Genomic DNA, 21,979 nt, shown 5'->3' with positions numbered 1-21,979 from the left:
CTAAGAAGAATGGCTAAGATTATGTAGCTAGCTAACAGTAAACTAATCAAGTCGTACAGTTGAGTGAATAGCACTACAGTGATGCTAATCTGTGTGCGTTAGCTAGCGTTAGCTAGCTCCTGGGCGAATAGCAGTGAAGGCTACGTTAGGGCGACGAAATACGATAATTATGCAATTATCTCTGATACAAGGACGGCTATGTAGCTCGCTAAGAAGAATTGCTAAGATTAGACAAATCAACCGTTGTACTATAATGAAATGTAATGAAAAAGTTATACAACCTGCAGAGCGAAGTGCGAATGCGACCGCTCGCTCCAACCGGAACCGGAACCGGTACCACTAGTACTACTACTACCACTACTACTACTACTACTACTACTTGTATTTGTACTTCTACTACTACTACTACTACTACTACTACTACTACTACTACTACCCACTACTACTACTACTACTTGTATTTGTACTTCTACTACCTCTAGTACTACCACTACTACTACTACTACTACTACTTGTATTTGTACTTCTACTACCTCTAGTACTACTACTACTACTACTACTTGTATTTGTACTTCTACTACTACTACTACTACTACTACAACTAGTACTACTTGTATTTGTACTTCTACTACTACTACTACTGCCACTAATACTACTACTGCTACTACTCCTGCGGCTGCTGCTACTACTACTACTACTACTACTACTACTACTACTACTACTACTTGTGCTTGTACTTCTGCTACTATTAATACTACTACTACTACTACTACTACTACTACTACTAGCACTACTACTACTACTACTACTAATATGACTGCTAGTACAATTACTATTACTTCTTCTACTACTACTGCAATACTGCTACTACTATCACTCCTCCTCCTCCTCTCCTCCTCTCCTACCACTACTACAACAGCTACTACAGCTACTACCAGTATTGCTGTTATACTACTGATTACAATAATGCTGTAATGGTAATTCCATATCAATACAGCAAGCCAGTGTTTTTCTAGGCCATGGCATTTTATGAGAGGTTGAGATGTGAATGTGCATTTATGCATATGCATGTGTGTGTGTATGTGTGTGTGTGTGTATGTATTAGTGTAGAGGTGTGTGTGTGTGTGTGTGTGTGTGTGTGTGTGTGTGTGTGTGTGTGTGTGTGTGTGTGTGTGTGTGTGTGTGTGTGTGTGTGTGTGTGTGTGTGTAGTGTGTGTGTGTGTGTGTGTGTGTGTGTGTGTGTGTGTGTGTGTGTGTGTGTGTGTGTGTGTGTGTGTGTGTGTGTGTGTGTGTGTGTGTGTGTGTGTGTGTGTGTGTGTGTGTGTGTGTGTGTGTGTGTGTGTGTGTGTGTGTGTGTGTGTGTGTGTGTGTGTGTGTTTAGAGGTGTGGTGCCCTAGGTGCGAGCTAACATGCCTGCTGGAGACACACGGCTAATCCTGTAGGTCACGACGTCCACTTTTATCTTCTCCCCTCTCCGGATCTTCCTTTTTGATGTCAAATTAGTCCAGGAATAACTAATTCTCTCTTCCCGCAATCTGGCACACACACACACACACACAACTTTGTTATAGTCCTGGGAGGCAAACAATGCTTGGAGGAGGAAAGCGAAACGAAATAAATGAACCAAAGCCTTTGATCCTGAAAGATATTAGAGAGAAAGCAAAAGCGAGAAAAAAAAAGTCAAGTTGCTAAAAAATCCAACTCGGAATCAAAATGCTAATCACATTGAGAGAGAAATACTCTTGCATTTTCTCCCTTTATAATTAATAATTCCAGTTTTATTTGTATTAGTTTTAACCTGCTAAAGAATAAAAGCCTTTATTTTCTGGGGAAGGTTGTCATTGCATATTTAGATGATGAAAACATTTAAATGCTATTTTCGAGTTGTTTCAACATATTAAAATGTAAAAATATGAAATAAAAAAATAGAGTGAGGGATTATGGTGATGGAACTGTGGGAGAAAGAAGAAAAAAGAAAAAGAAGAGGAAAAAGAACAGAAATAGATTGAAAGTAAGTCGTTATACAGGTTTTTTAGGGAAGGGGGATAAGGGGGGGTTAACATTGTTAATTTTACCCCAGCCCTCTGCTGCTTTGGTACATTATGCCTGTAGTCCCCTGGGCATAAAGAAGGAGATTGTCTGGTGCAGGGAGTGTCTCTTTAATGATGTCTTTGTGGGGATGTCAGCCTAGCTTTCAAAGGGAAAGCCCAGCCAGCTGACCCAGCCATTTAGGACCTGACAATGAGCAGCTGTAATTGAAAAGTGTTCACGGCGAAGGGGGGGAATAACACACGGCCCCTATCCGTTTAACATGAGTTTATGCTAACGAGCTAAAAAAGTAGGTTCCCATTCCACTACTGTAACATGCTAATAAATGTGACTCTATTTGAACCCAACTGGATAGCACTGCAGCAGATACTTTGAGCTCCAGTCTGGTGTATTATCCTCTTACTCATCACTCTCTACTCTGCCTTCTCTCTAACCCCTCTCAGTCTCTCTCTCTACCCCCTCTCTGCTTTTCTCTGCCTTTCTCTCTACCCCCTCCCTGTCTCTCTCTCTATATCCTCCTTTCTCTACCCCCTCTCTGTCTCTCTCTCTCTCTACCCGCTCTCTCTCTCTCTCTCTCCCTCTCTCTGCCTTTCTCTCTATCCCCTCTGTCTCTCTCTCTACCCCCTCTCTGACTTTCTCTGCTTTTCTCTCTACCCCATCTCTGTATCTCTCTTTCTGCCTTTCTCTCTACCCCCTCTCTATATCTCTCTGTCTGTCTCTCTCTCTCTCCGCCTTTCTCTCTACCCCCTCTCTGCAACTCTCTCTCTCTCTCTCTGCCTTTCTCTCTACCCCCTTTCTGTAACTCTCTCTCTCTCTCTGCCTATCTCTCTACCCCCCTCTCTGTATCTCTCTCTCTCTCTGCCTTTCTGCATCACTCTCTCTCTGCCTTTCTCTCTAACCCCCTCTCTGTATCTCTCTCTCTGCCTTTCTCTCTACCCCTCTCTGTATCTCTCTCTCTGCCTTTCTCTGTATCTCTCTGCCTTTCTCTCTACCCCTCTATGTATCTCTCTCTCTGCCTTTCTCTCTACCCCTCTCTGTCTCTCTCTCTCTCTGCCTTTCTCTCTACCCCCTCTCTGTCTCTCTCTCTCTCTCTCTCTGCCTTTCTCTCTACCCCTCTCTGTATCTCAATTCAATTCAATTCAATTCAAGGGCTTTATTGGCATGGGAAACATGTGTTAACATTGCCAAAGCAAGTGAGGTAGACAACATACAAAGTGAATATATAAAGTGAAAAACAACAAAAATTAACAGTAAACATTACACATACAGAAGTTTAAAATCTCTCTCTCTGCCTTTCTCTCTACCCCCTCTATGTATCTCTCTCTCCCTGCCTTTCTCTCTACCCCTCTATGTATCTCTCTCTCTCTCTGCCTTTCTCTCTACCCCCTCACTGTATCTCTCTCTCTCTCTCTGCCTTTCTCTCTACCCTTCTCTGTATCTCTCTCTCTGCCTTTCTCTCTACCCCCCTCTCTGTCTCTCTCTCTGCCTTTCTCTCTACCCCTCTATGTATCTCTCTCTCTCTCTGCCTTTCTCTCTACCCCCCTCTCTGTCTCTCTCTCTCTCTGCCTTTCTCTCTACCCCCTCTCTGCATCGCTCTCTCTCTGCCTTTCTCTCTACCCCCCTCTCTGTCTCTCTCTCTCTCTCTCTCTGCCTTTCTCTCTACCCCTCTCTGTATCTCAATTCAATTCAATTCAAGGGCTTTATTGGCATGGGAAACATGTGTTAACATTGCCAAAGCAAGTGAGGTAGACAACATACAAAGTGAATATATAAAGTGAAAAACAACAAAAATTAACAGTAAACATTACACATACAGAAGTTTAAAATCTCTCTCTCTGCCTTTCTCTCTACCCCCTCTATGTATCTCTCTCTCCCTGCCTTTCTCTCTACCCCTCTATGTATCTCTCTCTCTCTCTGCCTTTCTCTCTACCCCCTCACTGTATCTCTCTCTCTCTCTGCCTTTCTCTCTACCCTTCTCTGTATCTCTCTCTCTGCCTTTCTCTCTACCCCTCTCTGTCTCTCTCTCTGCCTTTCTCTCTACCCCTCTATGTATCTCTCTCTCTCTCTGCCTTTCTCTCTACCCCCTCACTGTATCTCTCTCTCTCTCTCTGCCTTTCTCTCTACCCCTCTCTGTATCTCTCTCTCTGCCTTTCTCTCTACCCCTCTATGTATCTCTCTCTCTCTCTGCCTTTCTCTCTACCCCTCTCTGTATCTCTCTCTCTGCCTTTCTCTCTACTCCCCTCTCTGTATCTCTCTCTCTCTCTGCCTTTCTGCATCGCTCTCTCTCTCTGCCTTTCTCTCTACCCCCCTCTCTGTATCTCTCTCTCTTCTCTCTCTCTCTCTGCCTTTCTCTCTACCCCCTCTCTGTATCTCTCTCTCAATTCAATTCAATTCAAGGGGCTTTATTGGCATGGGAAACATATGTTAACATTGCCAAAGCAAGTTAAGTAGATAATGTATAAAAGTGAAATAAACAATAAAAATGAACAGTAAACATTACACTCACAGAAGTTCCAAAAGAATATAGACATTACACATGTCATGTTATGTGTATATATACGGTGCTGTAATGATGTGCAAATGGTTAAAGTACAAAAGGGAAAATAAATAAACATAAATATGGGTTGTATTTACAATGGTGTTTGATCTTCACTGGTTGACCTTTTCTTGTGGCAACAGGTCACAAATCTTGCTGCTGTGATGGCACACTGTGGTATTTCACCCAGTAGATATGGGAGTTTATCAAAATTGGATTTGTTTTCGAATTCTTTGTGGGTCTGTGTAATCTGAGGGAAAATGTCTCTCTAATATGATCATACATTGGGCAGGAGGTTAGGAAGTGCAGCTCAGTTTCCACCTCATTTTGTGGGCAGTGAGCACATAGCCTGTCTTCTCTTGGGAGCCATGTCTGCCTACGGCGGCCTTTCTCAATAGCAAGGCTATGCTCACAGAGTCTGTACATAGTCAAAGCTTTCCTTAAGTTTGGGCCAGTCACGGTGGTCAGGTATTCTGCCACTGTGTACTCTCTGTTTAAGGCCAAATAGCATTCTAGTTTGTTCTGTTTTTTTGTTAATTCTTTCCAATGTGTCAAGTAATTATCTTTTTGTTTTCTCGTGATTTGGTTGGGTCTAATTGTGCTGTTGTCCTGGGGCTCTGAGGGGTGTGTTTGTGTTTGTGAACAGAGCCCCAGGACCAGCTTGCTTAGGGGACTCTTGATATTTTTGCAGAATTCTGCGTGCAGAGTCTCAATTTGGTGTTTGTCCCATTTTGTGAAGTCTTGGTTGGTGATCGGACCCCAGACCTCACAACCATAAAGGGCAATGGGCTCTATGACTGATTCAAGTATTTTTAGCCAGATCCTAATTGGTATGTTATGTTCCTTTTGATGGCATAGAATGCCCTTCTTGCCTTGTCTCTCAGACCATTCACAGCTTTGTGGAAGTTACCTGTGGCGCTGATGTTTAGGCCAAGGTATGTATAGTTTTTTGTGTGCTCTAGGACAACAGTGGCTCGATGGAATTTGCATTTGTGGTACTGGCGACTGGACCTTTTTTGGAACACCATTATTTTGGTCTTACTGAGATTTACTGTCAGGGCCCAGGTCTGTCAGAATCTTTGCAGAAGATCTAGGTGCTGCTGTAGGCCCTCCTTGTTTGGTGACAGAAGCACCAGATCATCAGCAAACAGTAGACATTTGACTTCGGATTCTAGTAGGGTGAGGCCGGGTGCTGCAGACTTTTCTAGTGCCCGTGCCAATTCGTTGATATATATATTGAAGAGGGTGGGGCTTAAACTGCAACCCTGTCTCACCCCACGACCCTGTGTGAAGAAATGTGTCCGTTTTTTTGCCAACTTTAACCGCACACTTGTTGTTTGTGCACATAGATTTTATAATGTCGTATATTTTACCCCCAACACCACTTTCCATCAATTTGTATAGCAGACCCTCATGCCAAATTGAGTCGAAGGCTTTTTTGAAATGAACAAAGCATGAGAAGACTTTGCCTTTGTTCTGGTTTGTTTGGTTGTCAATTAGGGTGTGTAGGGTGAATACATGGTCTGTTGTACGGTAATTTGGTAAAAAGCCAATTTGACATTTGCTCAGTACATTCTTTTCATTGAGGAAATGTACGAGTCTGCTGTTAATGATAATGCAGAGGATTTATTTTGCTCTCTCTCTCTATCTCTATCTCTCTCTCTCTCTCTCTCATCCAGCAATATTCAGAGATTTAAATCTAATAGTAATAAGGAAAACCACTATTTTCTGCTACTGCATGGTCCTTTCCTCTGATTGATCCAGAGAAGTCAGCCAGCGTGCTGCATGGGTGATGGCCGCAATGTCCCTCTTTTTTTCCCCTTTCTTTTCTTCATGTCCCTCTGTTGTTCCTCCCCTCTCTCCTGTCCTTCCTCTCCTTCTATCCAAACAGAGAGATCTGAAGGAGGTGGCAAGATGGCAAGCCCAAATGTAAAGTGTACGCAATCACTCAGATACAAGTGGCACCGCTAAAAATTGCCTTCATATATCAGCTTACAGGCAGAAAGGATACTAAAAGGTCAGGAGGAAAAACATATAGACGTGTCAGAGCCTGTGCTCTGGGCACAAGGGCTGTGGGCTCATGGCTGAGGAGAGGTACTGGGAGGGTGTGAGAGAGTGTGTGTGTTTGAGAGATGTGATGTGTATGAGCGTGTACGTGTGTATGAGAGTGTGTAAGATGGGCTCGGGGGGACCAGGGCAGTGTTTGATGTGGCCAGTGTGTGTGTGTGTATGTGTGTGTGTGTGTGTGTGTGTGTGTGTGTGTGTGTGTGTGTGTGTGTGTGTGTGTGTGTGTGTGTGTGTGTGTGTGTGTGTGTGTGTGTGTGTGTGTGTGTGTGTGTGTGTGTGTGTGTCAGCACAGCCACATAGGTACACTGAAGCTGTAACCTCTCCGCCGACCTCCGATGACAAGACGGATCGGTCCATTCATCTGCGGGTGAGTGCACGGATCGGTCCATTCATCTGCGGGTGAGTGCTGCGGCCGCGCAGCATTTTTCACGCCAGGGCCAGGATGCATCTGTGCTCTAGAGGAATGTCACTGGCCTGAATGCCCTGATCTGTCATGGGCTCGCCTGCAACAAAAACACATACACACACCATCTTAGAGTTGGGAAATCTGACAACCCATAGCACACGGCAGTATCTTAAATACAAAAGGCCAAGGAAAAACGACATAGATACCAGCATACTAGATTTACCTAATCTGTAACTAATGGTCATGTGAGCAGAGAGGACATGACATCATTGGATTCATAATAAATGCTCCAGTCTAGAGAGATTGGGTCACAGAGTAGTTGACTTTAGCCGTGGTTACACCTTGCACTAACATGTGGTTGTCGTCATCCGATCAGGATGATCCGATCATTATCTGATCGAGATTTGTTGCGTATAAACATGGTAATAAAATGTGTCTTTTCATCTGTATTGTGACCACATTCCCTGGTCCCTCCATGTAGGCAAATTAATCCTACCTACCTTGAACCTCCCGTTGTGACACAAGCTGAATAAATCAGAAAACAGCACAGAGATTTGTACTTTCATTATTACAGCCTACTTTTGTTAAATCAGAACTGCATTCTAGAACCAACTTCTCTGGTTATAAACAGCCTATGTGGCATCTATGTAAGTCAAAAACACTAATTCTAATGTTAAAATTGACTACAAAATGTGTATAGGATCATTTTGGTCATAAAGTCAGTTTCATCAAAAATCTGATTTGGAAGTGAGTGCATCATGACAGGTATAGATGGGTTGTGTGTGGATTACTTACATGGCCACTTTTGCCAATGATGTCCAATTTCCCAGTGACAACAAGGTGAAGTCCACCCATAGCTAGCTAGGATACTGTGATACTGTGATGTAACTAGCTAAATATATAGCCTCTCCCTAATGTGTAATGTGATGTAATGTCATAGAGAAGACATTTATTTGCATAGCTAACCTTGCACCTGACGATGGGGTTTGATAGAATGTAACATTAGCCAGCTTGTTATCGATAATGTTTCAACTCGACCTGGCTAGCTAAGAAGATCCCTGCGAGCTAACATTAGCTGCCTAGCCAAATCATTTAACCTGTTGCGACGAGCAATCCCGTATCCGGGAGCGTAATTATAGCCTCAAGCTCATTACCATAACGCAACATTAACTTTTCATGAAAATTGCAAATTAAATGAAATAAATATATTGGCTCACAAGCTTAGCCTTTTGATAACAACACTGTCATCTCAGAAGCAAGCATTTGTGTAAGAGTATTGATAGCTAGCATAGCATTAAGCCTAGCATTCAGCAGGCAACATTTTTACAAAAACAAGAAAAGCATTCAAATAAAATCATTTACAGTTGAAGAACTTTGGATGTTTTCAATGAGGAGACTCTCAGTTAGATAGAAAATGTTCAGTTTTTCCAAAAAGATTATTTGTGTAGGAGAAATCGCTGCATTTTGTTCATCACGTTTGGCTAAGAAAAAAAAACGAAAATTCAGTCATTACAACGGCAAACTTTTTTCCAAATTAACTCCATAATATCGACAGAAACATGGAAAACGTTGTTTAGAATCAATCCTCAATGTGTTTTTCACATATCTATTCGATGATAAATCACTCGTGGCAGTTTGGTTTCTCCTCTGAACAAAATGGAGAAATGCATGCACCTGGAGATTACGCAATAGTTTTGACGGAGGACACCGAGCGGACACCTGGTAAATGTAGTCTCTTATGGTCAATTTTCCAATGATATGCCTACAAATACTTCACAATGCTGCAGACATCTTGGGGAAACGACAGAAAGTGTAGGCTCATTCCTTGCGCATTCACAGCCATATAAGGAGACATTGGAACACAGCGCATTCAAAATCTGGCTCACTTCCTGTATGAAATTTCATCTTGGTTTCGCCTGTAGCATTAGTTCTGTGGCACTCACAGACAATATCTTTGCAGTTTTGGAAACGTCAGAGTGTTTTCTTTCCAAAGCTGTCAATTATATGCATAGTCGAGCATCTTTTCGTGACAACATATCTTGTTTAAAATGGGAACGTTTTTCATCCAAAAATGAAATACTGCCCCCAAAGGTTCAAGAGGTTAAACTCGGGGAAAGATATTGATAACTAGCCCAGATTTGGAAGTTAGGTAGATAGATACTTTTATGAGAACAGACATGTTGTTTTGGGGTAGCACTTTCTCTCGATTCTGCCTTTACTGTATAATGAAACTGGGAGTCATGATCAAGGGCTAGGTTAGCACTCGCTAGCTTTCGGGGACTTTGTCTGCTACTAGTGCTAAAACAACATACCTGTTCTCATAAAAGTGTATTGTGTTTTTTTGGGGGGCAAGAATAAATGAAGGATGATACTTGTTAAGCCTGAATACCAGTCTTTTTAGCTAACATGCTACAAATACGTGTCAACAAGCATTCAGCAACTTACTATTACAGAGCTGCTTGCATAGTAACGGCATCAGAGTCACTGGCATGAATCTATTATGTACTTACAAGTTACTCTGTCAGTTAAATTACTTCCAAACTGGCCCGAATCTATTATGTACTTACAAGTTACTCTGTCAGTTAAATTACTTCCAAACTGGCCATATGTTTATTGAGTGACAATATTTAATTTAATTCACAGGTTACTTACAAAACCTAGTGGATTTTTTGTTCAGCAGTGTCTTGGGTACTCTCTACCACATTAGGAGCAGAAGACTCAGGCAGTACGTGGCCTGGCACCAGTCCTACTTCTGTTTGGTCACATTTGATCTGGTCATAGGTCAAAATGCTATCACGTGTCTGTCCCGGAATTCAACTAACAACCCTTGACAATTTAATCAGTGCTGTGTGTACCAACTCTATCTTGTTTTTCTACAGCTGGAGGACAGGAGAGATGGTTTGTCATGGAGTCCCCTGACTAACAGACAGGTTGATACAGATGGAAGACAGGAGAGATGGTTTGTCCTGGAGTCCCCTGACTAACAGACAGGTTGATACAGATGGAGGACATGAGAGATGGTTTGTCATGGAGTCCCCTGACTAACAGACAGGTTGATACAGATGGAGGACAGGAGAGATGGTTTGTCATGGAGTCCCCTGACTAACAGACAGGTTGATACAGATGGAGGACAGGAGAGATGGTTTGTCATGGAGTCCCCTGACTAACAGACAGGTTGATACAGATGGAGGACAGGAGAGATGGTTTGTCATGGAGTCCCCTGACTAACAGACAGGTTGATACAGATGGAAGACAGGAGAGATGGTTTGTCCTGGAGTCCCCTGACTAACAGACAGGTTGATACAGATGGAGGACATGAGAGATGGTTTGTCATGGAGTCCCCTGACTAACAGACAGGTTGATACAGATGGAGGACAGGAGAGATGGTTTGTCATGGAGTCCCCTGACTAACAGACAGGTTGATACAGATGGAGGACAGGAGAGATGGTTTGTCATGGAGTCCCCTGACTAACAGACAGGTTGATACAGATGGAGGACAGGAGAGATGGTTTGTCATGGAGTCCCTGACTAACAGACAGGTTGATACAGATGGAGGACAGGAGAGATGGTTTGTCATGGAGTCCCCTGACTAACAGACAGGTTGATACAGATGGAGGACAGGATAGATGGTTTGTAATGGAGTCCCCTGACTAACAGACAGGTTGATACAGATGGAGGACAGGAGAGATGGTTTGTAATGGAGTCCCCTGACTAACAGACAGGTTGATACAGATGGAGGACAGGAGAGATGGTTTGTCATGGAGTCCCCTGAGTAACAGACAGGTTGATACAGATGGAGGACCTGGGAGAGACCTTGCTCTCTGCATTAAAATGATACAAGACACATCTATGACTTCTCAGTGAATTTAGTTATTATTGAATTGAACAGCAGGGCGAGGACCCTGTGAATTCTTCAAACATGTCAGGGGACTGTCTTTTATGGGACACCATATGAAGGGATGACGACTAACATGTACCACCAGACAAAATATTGATAGGTAGAGTATCTGTATCGGCTGTGAAAGACAATAGAAGATGAAAGACAGGTGTAATATTTGTGTCATGCATAGGTGTAATTAGGTGGCAGGGAAGTCAGGCGCAGGAGAGTCAAATGGAGTGTAAAATGGAGTCTTTTTAATAAAGTCCAACGAGTATGCTCCATAACTCCAACTGTACATAAACAAACAAACATGGGTACGAGGACCCGACGCACACCTAAACAACAATCACACTACACTGACAATAAAACAATCTCTGACAAAGACATGAGGGGAAACAGAGGGTTAAATACACAACAGGTAATGAATGGGATTGAAAACAGGTGTGTGGGAAGACAAGACCAATTGAAAATGAAAAAAGGATCAATGATGGCTAGAAGACCGGTGACGTCGAACGCCGAGCACCGCCCGAACAAGGAGAGGCAACGACTTCGGTAGAAGTCGTGACGATTTGCATATTCTTATATTATCTGAACACTACTTCTATAGTACTATGTGAAGGCTGGTTTATTCCACATGGAACTGTGAAAGTTATCAAAACACTTTGTTTAGAAAACCTAAAGTTCAGCAATTACACTCTTCTCATATAGAGAGAGAAAGTAATGTCATGTTTTTGTGTGCGCCAACTTTTATTGTTAGTTGGACAAGGCTAAACACCAAAAATGAAGCTTAGGAGATCATACGCGTATTGTTTTATGAGAATATCTTCATCAGCTAACATCACTTTTCGGGAATTTTTAAGTATTTATGTAATAGAAAAAGCACATCTAGGCTTCATAATTCATAAAGGCCATGCGAACTGACTGATATTATCTCATAGAACAAAACGTATAAGATCTCCTAAGCCTGTCCTAACCTACGACCTTATTTTCGGAGTAAACCAGAGGTAACATACGGTATTTCCGGGTTTTAGGACTACAAGCTGGCGAGCTCTATTATTCTGTAGGCTACTGAGGAAGCTTGATCAGTAGCCTACAGAGTGATATGAGAAGAGTGCCCTCTCCCTGCATCTCACATGAACCGATAGGTTGAGGCAAACCCTGTCAAATCACTCCACCCCTCCTGTCACCTGACCTCACCTGTCCATAACCTGTAATACATTACATAGATGGAAGGGACTTCATCGCCCATTGGAGGCTGGAAGACAGAACCTCACCCAAGAGAGCTGTGCGTGTTTGTGTGTGGTTAGACAGCCACATCCTTAGACTGGACTGTCGTGTCTTTGGCTATGCCGGATTAAGTGATATGACATGCTATTCTATAAAATCAGTTCTCCGTAATTAATATTATCTGGTTGAGTGAATCATGTAAATGTAATTAACTAGAGAGTCGGGTGCCACTCGATAATATTTATATATCTGTTATCTTCCGAATAAACTCTTAAAGACCTAGTAATATTTTACATGAATAGCAGTCAATATTAATCGTCATCTTAATTCAGTCTCATCTGAAAGTTGTAAATTCTTGGTTATCTGCACGAACCCTGGCTAACAAGTTGAGTTGAATTATTTATTTACTAAATACCTAACTAATCACACAGAATTACACATACACATAATTAAATCATAACTTGATTACAAATTACATCATAAAGGAAAATGTCCCTAGCGGGCGGAACAGATATGACAGCTTATTACACAAAAGAAAAGGGGCTGGGATTAGTGAAAGAGTGGGAAGACTGAGGAACAAAGGGCGAAGCTGTGCTATCGTAAATACAGTATCTCATGCATTCTAAATTACCGCCCATTTGGAAAAGGAAAATGCAATAAATATTTACTCTGAGCTGCGCTTCGGCAGGTTGGTGGTAGATGGATGGCCATGTTGTCCAACCGAGTCCTTCGTCCTTTAAAGAATGTTTCTGCTGGTAAATTGAATACGTTGTAGTAACGTCGTTGTGTGGTAGACAGAATACTCTGTCTGTTCCTTCCTAACCCTCGTTTACAGTGGCTGTTGCTAACTCAACGGCTAGGAGATATCACTTCTGTAGTGAATAAGAGTTCTAAGTTCATACCATTCGCAAACAAAGCTCACGCTAATGTTGGCTTCGTTCTGTAGTTATTATCTGAATCATTCTGACATCGGACCGTCGTCCTCACATTCTCGGAACAGGAGGTTATATTGTCATCAAGGGCTTATATAGGAAGGGAGAGGAGGGCGTGTTTGAAAAGTTTTGTAGCCCATGAGCAGAGCCCAATCCTATGAAAACCCAAATCTCACATTTTAGAAGCTAAACATCACATTTCCTCCCATCATGAATAATTTCATATTCAAACATTTAAATTGAACAACAATTCCATGTCAATCCGATAACTCTGATGCGTAGACTTTCCACTGTAGAGTTTATGTCATCTTATCATTGATGAGAATGTCTCAGATGACAACCGAACTGACATCATATTCATTATTAAGTACCACTGCATATGTTCAATTGGTCGGATTACCAGAATATAGTTCATTTCAGTAGGGTAGAGAGAGGAAAAGGGGGGAAGAGGTATTTATGACTGTCATAAACCTACCCCCAGGACAACGTCATGACAGGACAATAGAAATAGAATAGAATGCCGTGCTAGTTCTGAGACAGCTGAAGTACCAACAATTGTTATGCTCCTTGTTCTATCTGTGGTTGTACTTTACACACAACTTAAAGTGTAGGCATACCGTCTGTATCAGCAAATTCAACACATTCAACGCACAGTTCTTGATATCGTTTCAACTGTAATATGTCTTTACATGACGTGATAAAACGTGAAGCTGTAAGCTACATTCGTAGCACGGCGTTGTAGATCGAGTGACTCATGAAACACATTCCAGACACTGATACTTCTTGCTATCTTGGTATAACTGTGATTTGAGAGGGAAAAATCAACTCGCTAGATAGGCTCGTCAGCTGTAGCTATCCCCAAGCTATGCTAGCTAGCTATACTGAAAAAATGATGTCAATGAAACATGGAACAATTTTACTGAGTTACAGTTTGTATAAGGAAATCAGTCAATTGAAATAAATTCATTAGGCACTAATCTATGGATTTCACATGAATGGGCAGGGGCATAGACATGGGTGAGCCTGGCTGGGCATAGGCCCACCCACTTGGGAGCCACGCCCACCCACTGGGGAGCCAGGCCCAACAAATCAGGATGAGTTTGTGTTTATTACAGACATAAATACTCTTTAGTTCTATCAGCTGTCTGGGTGGCTGGTCTCAGACGATCCCACAAGTGATGAAGCCGGATGTGGAGGTCCTGAGCTGGCGTGGTTACCTATGGTCTGGGGTTGTGAGCCCGGTTGGACATACTTCGAAATTCTCTAAAACGACATTGGAGGCAGCTTATGGTAGAGAAATTAACATTAAATTATCTGGCAACAACTCTGGTGGACATTTCTGCAGTCAGCATGCCAATTGCATGCACCTTCAAAACTTGAGACATCTGTGTTATTGGGTTTTGTGAAAAAACTGCACACTTTAAAGTGGCCTTTTATTGTCCCCAGTACAAGGTGCACCTGTGTAATGATCATGATGTTTAATCAGCTTATTGATATGCCACACCTGTCAGGAGTATGGATTATCTTGGCAAAGTAGAATTGCTCACTAAAAGGGATGTAAACTCATTTGTGCACAAAATATGGGAAATAAGCTTTTTGTGAGTATGGAGCTAGCTTAGCTTACCTCAATATCACTAAGATATTTAATACTGCATATGTTTGTTTGTTTTGATTGAATGGCAAAGATACCCCCAATAAACACCCACAGACCACACCCCAAAGAAAACTCTAGTTTGGGCTTCAGTAATGGCCACTGCATTGCTTAATGAACACCGGAAGAAACACATGCAGAACAGGTGAGTGCAGTTCACCTTTAACAGGTGAGTGCAGTTCACCTTTAACAGGTGAGTGCAGTTCACCTTTAACAGGTGAGTGCAGTTCACCTTTAACAGGTGAGTGCAGTTCACCTTTAACAGGTGAAGGCAGTTCACCTTTAACAGGTGAAGGCAGTTCACCTTTAACAGGTGAGTGCAGTTCACCTTTAACAGGTGAGTGCAGTTCACCTTTAACAGGTGAAGGCAGTTCACCTTTAACAGGTGAGTGCAGTGGTGAGTGCAGTTCACCTTTGAGTGCAGTTCACCTTTAACAGGTGAGTGCAGTTCACCTTTAACAGGTGAAGTTCAGGTGAAGGCAGTTCAGTTCAGTTCACCTTTAACAGGTGAGTGCAGTTCACCTTTAACAGGTGAGTGCAGTTCACCTTTAACAGGTGAGTGCAGTTCACCTTTAACAGGTGAAGTGCAGTTCACCTTTAACAGGTGAAGTGCAGTTCACCTTTAACAGGTGAGTGCAGTTCACCTTTAACAGGTGAAGGCAGTTCACCTTTAACAGGTGAGTGCAGTTCACCTTTAACAGGTGAGTGCAGTTCACCTTTAACAGGTGAGTGCAGTTCACCTTAACAGGTGAAGGCAGTTCACCTTAACAGGTGAGTGCAGTTCACCTTTGAAGGCAGTTCACCTTTAACAGGTGAGTGCAGTTCACCTTTAACAGGTGAAGGCAGTTCACCTTTAACAGGTGAAGGCAGTTCACCTTTAACAGGTGAGTGCAGTTCACCTTTGAACAGTTCACCTTAACAGGTGAAGGCAGTTCACCTTTAACAGGTGAAGGCAGTTCACCTTTAACAGGTGAGTGCAGTTCACCTTTAACAGGTGAGTGCAGTTCACCTTGAGTGCAGTTCACCTTTAACAGGTGAGTGCAGTTCACCTTTAACAGGTGAAGTGCAGTTCACCTTTAACAGGTGAGTGCAGTTCACCTTTAACAGGTGAGTGCAGTTCACCTTTAACAGGTGAGTGCAGTTCACCTTTAACAGGTGAGTGCAGTTCACCTTTAACAGGTGAGTGCAGTTCACCTTTAACAGGTGAGTGCAGTTCACCTTTAACAGGTGACAGGGTGAAGGCAGAGTGCAGTTCACCTTTAACAGGTGAAGGCAGTTCACCTTTAACAGGTGAAGGCAGTGCAGTTCACCTTAACAGGTGAGTGCAGTTCACCTTTAACAGGTGAGTGCAGTTCACCTTCAACAGGTGAGTGCAGTTCACCTTTAACAGGTGAGTGCAGTTCACCTTTAACAGGTGAGTGCAGTTCACCTTTAACAGGTGAGTGCAGTTCACCTTTAACAGGTGAAGGCAGTTCACCTTTAACAGGTGAGTGCAGTTCACCTTTAACAGGTGAGTGCAGTTCACCTTTAACAGGTGAAGGCAGTTCACCTTTAACAGGTGAAGGCAGTTCACCTTTAACAGGTGAGTGCAGTTCACCTTTAACAGGTGAGTGCAGTTCACCTTTAACAGGTGAAGGCAGTTCACCTTTAACAGGTGAAGGCAGTTCACCTTTAACAGGTGAGTGCAGTTCACCTTTAACAGGTGAGTGCAGTTCACCTTTAACAGGTGAGTGCAGTTCACCTTTAACAGGTGAGTGCAGTTCACCTTTAACAGGTGAGTGCAGTTCACCTTTAACAGGTGAAGGCAGTTCACCTTTAACAGGTGAGTGCAGTTCACCTTTAACAGGTGAGTGCAGTTCACCTTTGAAGGCAGTTCACCTTTAACAGGTGAGTGCAGTTCACCTTTAACAGGTGAGTGCAGTTCACCTTTAACAGGTGAGTGCAGTTCACCTTTAACAGGTGAGTGCAGTTCACCTTTAACAGGTGAGTGCAGTTCACCTTTAACAGGTGAGTGCAGTTCACCTTTAACAGGTGAAGGCAGTTCACCTTTAACAGGTGAGTGCAGTTCACCTTTAACAGGTGAAGGCAGTTCACCTTTAACAGGTGAAGGCAGTTCACCTTTAACAGGTGAGTGCAGTTCACCTTTAACAGGTGAGTGCAGTTCACCTTTAACAGGTGAGTGCAGTTCACCTTTAACAGGTGAGTGCAGTTCACCTTTAACAGGTGAGTGCAGTTCACCTTTAACAGGTGAGTGCAGTTCACCTTTAACAGGTGAGTGCAGTTCACCTTTAACAGGTGAAGGCAGTTCACCTTTAACAGGTGAGTGCAGTTCACCTTTAACAGGTGAGTGCAGTTCACCTTTAACAGGTGAGTGCAGTTCACCTTTAACAGGTGAGTGCAGTTCACCTTTAACAGGTGAGTGCAGTTCACCTTTAACAGGTGAGTGCAGTTCACCTTTAACAGGTGAGTGCAGTTCACCTTTAACAGGTGAGTGCAGTTCACCTTTAACAGGTGAGTGCAGTTCACCTTTAACAGGTGAGTGCAGTTCACCTTTAACAGGTGAGTGCAGTTCACCTTTAACAGGTGAAGGCAGTTCACCTTTAACAGGTGAGTGCAGTTCACCTTTAACAGGTGAGTGCAGTTCACCTTTAACAGGTGAGTGCAGTTCACCTTTAACAGGTGAGTGCAGTTCACCTTTAACAGGTGAGTGCAGTTCACCTTTAACAGGTGAAGGCAGTTCACCTTTAACAGGTGAGTGCAGTTCACCTTTAACAGGTGAGTGCAGTTCACCTTTAACAGGTGAGTGCAGTTCACCTTTAACAGGTGAGTGCAGTTCACCTTTAACAGGTGAGTGCAGTTCACCTTTAACAGGTGAGTGCAGTTCACCTTTAACAGGTGAGTGCAGTTCAGGTGAGTGCAGTTTTCAACAGGTGAGTGCAGTTCACCTTTAACAGGTGAGTGCAGTTCACCTTTAACAGGTGAGTGCAGTTCACCTTTAACAGGTGAGTGCAGTTCAAACAGGTGAGTGCAGTGGTGAAGGCAGTTCACCTTTAACAGGTGAGTGCAGTTCACCTTTAACAGGTGAAGGCAGTTCACCTTAACAGGTGAGTGCAGTTCACCTTTAACAGGTGAAGGCAGTTCACCTTTAACAGGTGAGTGCAGTTCACCTTTAACAGGTGAAGTTCACCTTTAACAGGTGAAGGCAGTTCACCTTTAACAGGTGAAGGCAGTTCACCTTCAACAGGTGAGTGCAGTTCACCTTTAACAGGTGAGTGCAGTTCACCTTCAACAGGTGAGTGCAGTTCACCTTTAACAGGTGAAGGCAGTTCACCTTTAACAGGTGAGTGCAGTTCACCTTTAACAGGTGAGTGCAGTTCACCTTTAACAGGTGAAGGCAGTTCACCTTTAACAGGTGAGTGCAGTTCACCTTTAACAGGTGAGTGCAGTTCACCTTTAATGATTTAAGAATGGCCGTAATAGGCTACAGTCACAATAACCTCAACCTGTCCACAGCCTTACAAATAAATATTCAGAGAATCTCTACCATTCCTAAACAAGTCACCACACATATGAGCTGAGGATCTGAATGTGTGTACAAAATACAATTAATGCACAGTCTATATAAAAATGTCACTTAGGCCCTAATGAACACAGTGAAAACAGAAACAGGTTAAGTTACAGAGTAGACTATAAAGTGCATCTTTGAATGGTGCAACACGTAATCCAAACAGTTCTGGACAGAGTTGTTCTTTACGCATGGATGTTTACGTACGTGGACTTTAATTTTGTTGTTCTCTTGTATTGTATATAACCTTTAGTATAGGCCTAAACAGTAACAAAGGCTAACAAAAGTGAGATGCTGGGAGAACGACCGTGGTTTAGTTTCCTCCAAATCACTGATCAGTGATCATTTGTCAAAGGAACGGCAATATAAACCAATAGCAAGACGCTTGATTCAATTAGGAGAATGCATGGATAAATGCGGCAATCGATAAAAAGTGCAAAGGAGCATGCACGTAAAGCAAATAGCTTCATCAAGGAATAAAGTGTCAATCTAAAAGTACACTAAAGAGTCATATTGAAGCCTACATTATATTGGACAGTGGCCTCATTCATTCTTACAGACAGCATACTGCCTTTTTTCATCAGTTTGGACATCTTTTGCATTTTATTGATAGCCCGTAAAATGCTCAAAGATTCACAGAATACAATATAATCAAATTGAAAGAAGGGTTGCATGATATACATGATAATGTATAGCAACTGAAATCCTTTTCACCCCCCGCCACCATTCCTTCTGGCTAGATCTGAAGGTAGGTTATAGGTGGAACATTGGGCCTACACATTACACCTCGCCACACATTTGTCATACACCGCACTATCCTGCTGAGTCTCCATCATTGTCCGTCCCATGCATCCCCAATTTGTAGTTCAGTTTCAATTCTGCTGCTTTAGTCCTTGTCCTTTCCGTAGCCTACTATGTCTTCAAATATTCAATTTTGCGCTGGTATTGGACGACGGAACGGGAGAAACCTTCATAAATATCTTTAATGGCCGTTTTATTCAGAGCTGGACATGGTGTTAGACTGTGACATCTGACCACAGTACCAGTAGAAGACCATGATCTTAATGCAACTGGCCCGTGGGATTCTTTGGGGGAGAGGGTGGGACAACCGTGATGTTGACCAAATGTATATGCTTCTGTTGTCCGGATTCGTTTACACTTCAAGGATATCCGTACAGGATGCGTCTTCGACTACTTCCGGAGGTGGTCGGCAAGATCTAATGACAATCAGATCACAATGCGCCTTTTGATTGTCTACACCTGTCAACAAATTTGGGCACAATCAGAATGTTAACAAGATCAGGACAATGGACACATGTCAGAAACAGGTATAAACTGGGCTTTTGTTAATAAAGTGGTAAATTAAATCACAAAGTAATCACAATGCTATGCATCAGTTGTAACCATCTAGATTGATCCCTATGACCTCATGGACAGTGAGAAAAGATCAATCTTGCTGCATGTTATCTTGAGTAATACAGTCTTTTTTGTTGGACAGGAAATGTCTCCCACTCTCTGTGTTCTCTCAGACAGAAGGAGATCTATGACCTGACGACTCAACCATTGATGACCTGGTCTTTACCGACGACCCACCCTCACACTGGTACAGAGAGTCTGATCTGAAAGTTAGGAGTGAAAGAGAGGGGTGGGAGTGAGAGAAAAAGGTACTGAAGAGAGAGGCCAATATCCACACGTGAAAAGTCTTGTGCGCTTTCTGCCTGTTGTTTGTTTATGTGCTAATGACCTCTTAGAGCCTCTCTGTCATTACACACTCTCTGTGCTCAGCTTGGTTGGGTGTGTGAATTAGGACATAGACATACGCTTTTGCATGATTGAGGATGGAATGGCGGCGGGAAGGATGGAAAGAGACATGGATGGAGGGATGCATTGAGAGGGGAAAGGGGGCGGTCAGAGTGTGAAGCTGAGATAATGATGATGTGGAAAGGGCAGAGCGGGCACCCAGTGCCACAGCTGGCAGAGGAGGGCAGAGGTGGCACTTTTAGCCTGCTGGCTCAGACTGGGATCCACTGGACCACACACAGATACCCATTTACTGCCCCGCTGACGAGAACCCCCAGGCCTGCACACACACACAAACACACACACACACACACACACACACACACACACACACACACACACACACACACACACACACACACACACACACACACACACACACACACACACACACACACACACACACACACACACACACACACACACACACACACACACACACACACACACCTGTACATACATCAAACTTACATACTATACTCTTGCATGCCCCTTGCAATTCAACCCTGTTCAGCCAGAATAATCTCTCAGTGCAGACACTCCTGTGCGCCTACTGCGACAGACACACAGCTCCCTGCACACACACACACAAACCCATCCTCGCCATGTTCTAGCAATCAGGACAGACCCTGTGACTGCCCATTGTCTCACACACACACACACACACACACACACACACACACACACACACACACACACACACACACACACACACATACACACACACACACACACACACACACACACACACACACACACACACACACACACACACACACACACACACACACACACACACACACACACACACACACACACACACACACACACACACACACACAGGGCAGAGATGTGCTCTGTTGTTTTTTCAGGTGTAGTGGGCAGTCACGGGGGTATGTGTGTGTCTGACAGCTGTGAGTGTGTGAATGCATGTGTGCGTGTTCGTGCCCATGTGTGTGTGTGTGCACCCGACAGTCCACAGAAGTGGTTGATCCCCTGTGTAGTTGATTTGGGTTGGCCCTACAGGCCCTGTCAGTACAACATGCTCTCTGTCTCTTCCTCTAGACCAGTCAGAACTGTTACTCAAATAGGGAGAGGTTACAGACACACACTAACACAGCTGATTGTAACAGGTTGATGCATTAAAGGTGTACATCTTCAATAAATTACCAGATTAAAATAATAATATATATATATATATATATATATATATATATATATATATATTTTTTTTTTTAACCACTGTGGACCACTCTGATGTATGTTGTTCTGTGTGTGATGATTCCAAAGTCATTGTGTTGACCAGTAAGTTCAGTTGTGTGTCAACTTGGACTCCAATGTATATTTATGCAAACGAGGAGGGAGGAAGGTATATTAATGTGGTCATTGAGGTGGTTGCTGAGGTGGTTACCGTGGTTATCTTCCTTAGCATCGATAAATAAAGAGCTCCACTAGACCCGGGGCAGGGGCTAATTTTCCAACCCAGTGAGGAGAGCTCTAAACGGAGAACTGGTCCCCTGCATTTCTCTATTTCTCACTGTCAATATATCTCTTCATGTCCAGATGATACATACGAAGCTGATGTTTATATTCAATAATTAGGGATTTTTTTTGCTCAGTGGATTTTTCAAATGCTGTCAGCGTAGCCATCGGGGCTTGGTTGGGATGGGGGCACTGATATTTATGTAAATTCTAACAAAAGCTAACTGACATTTCAAATGTTCTTATCTGCATTCTTTTTCTCTTTCTATCTCTCTCTTCCTCCTTCCCATCTGTCCAGAGTGGACACGTGTCATCACTGTGTCCTGGTGGTTCTTGTGAGGTAAAGGCCGTTCTATAATCCCCTCTGTCATCTAATCCCCTCAC

The sequence above is a fragment of the Oncorhynchus keta genome, chromosome 36, assembly GCF_023373465.1.
Source record: "Oncorhynchus keta strain PuntledgeMale-10-30-2019 chromosome 36, Oket_V2, whole genome shotgun sequence".
Taxonomy (NCBI): Eukaryota; Metazoa; Chordata; class Actinopteri; order Salmoniformes; family Salmonidae; genus Oncorhynchus; species Oncorhynchus keta.
Note: the sequence above shows the minus strand (reverse complement) of the source record.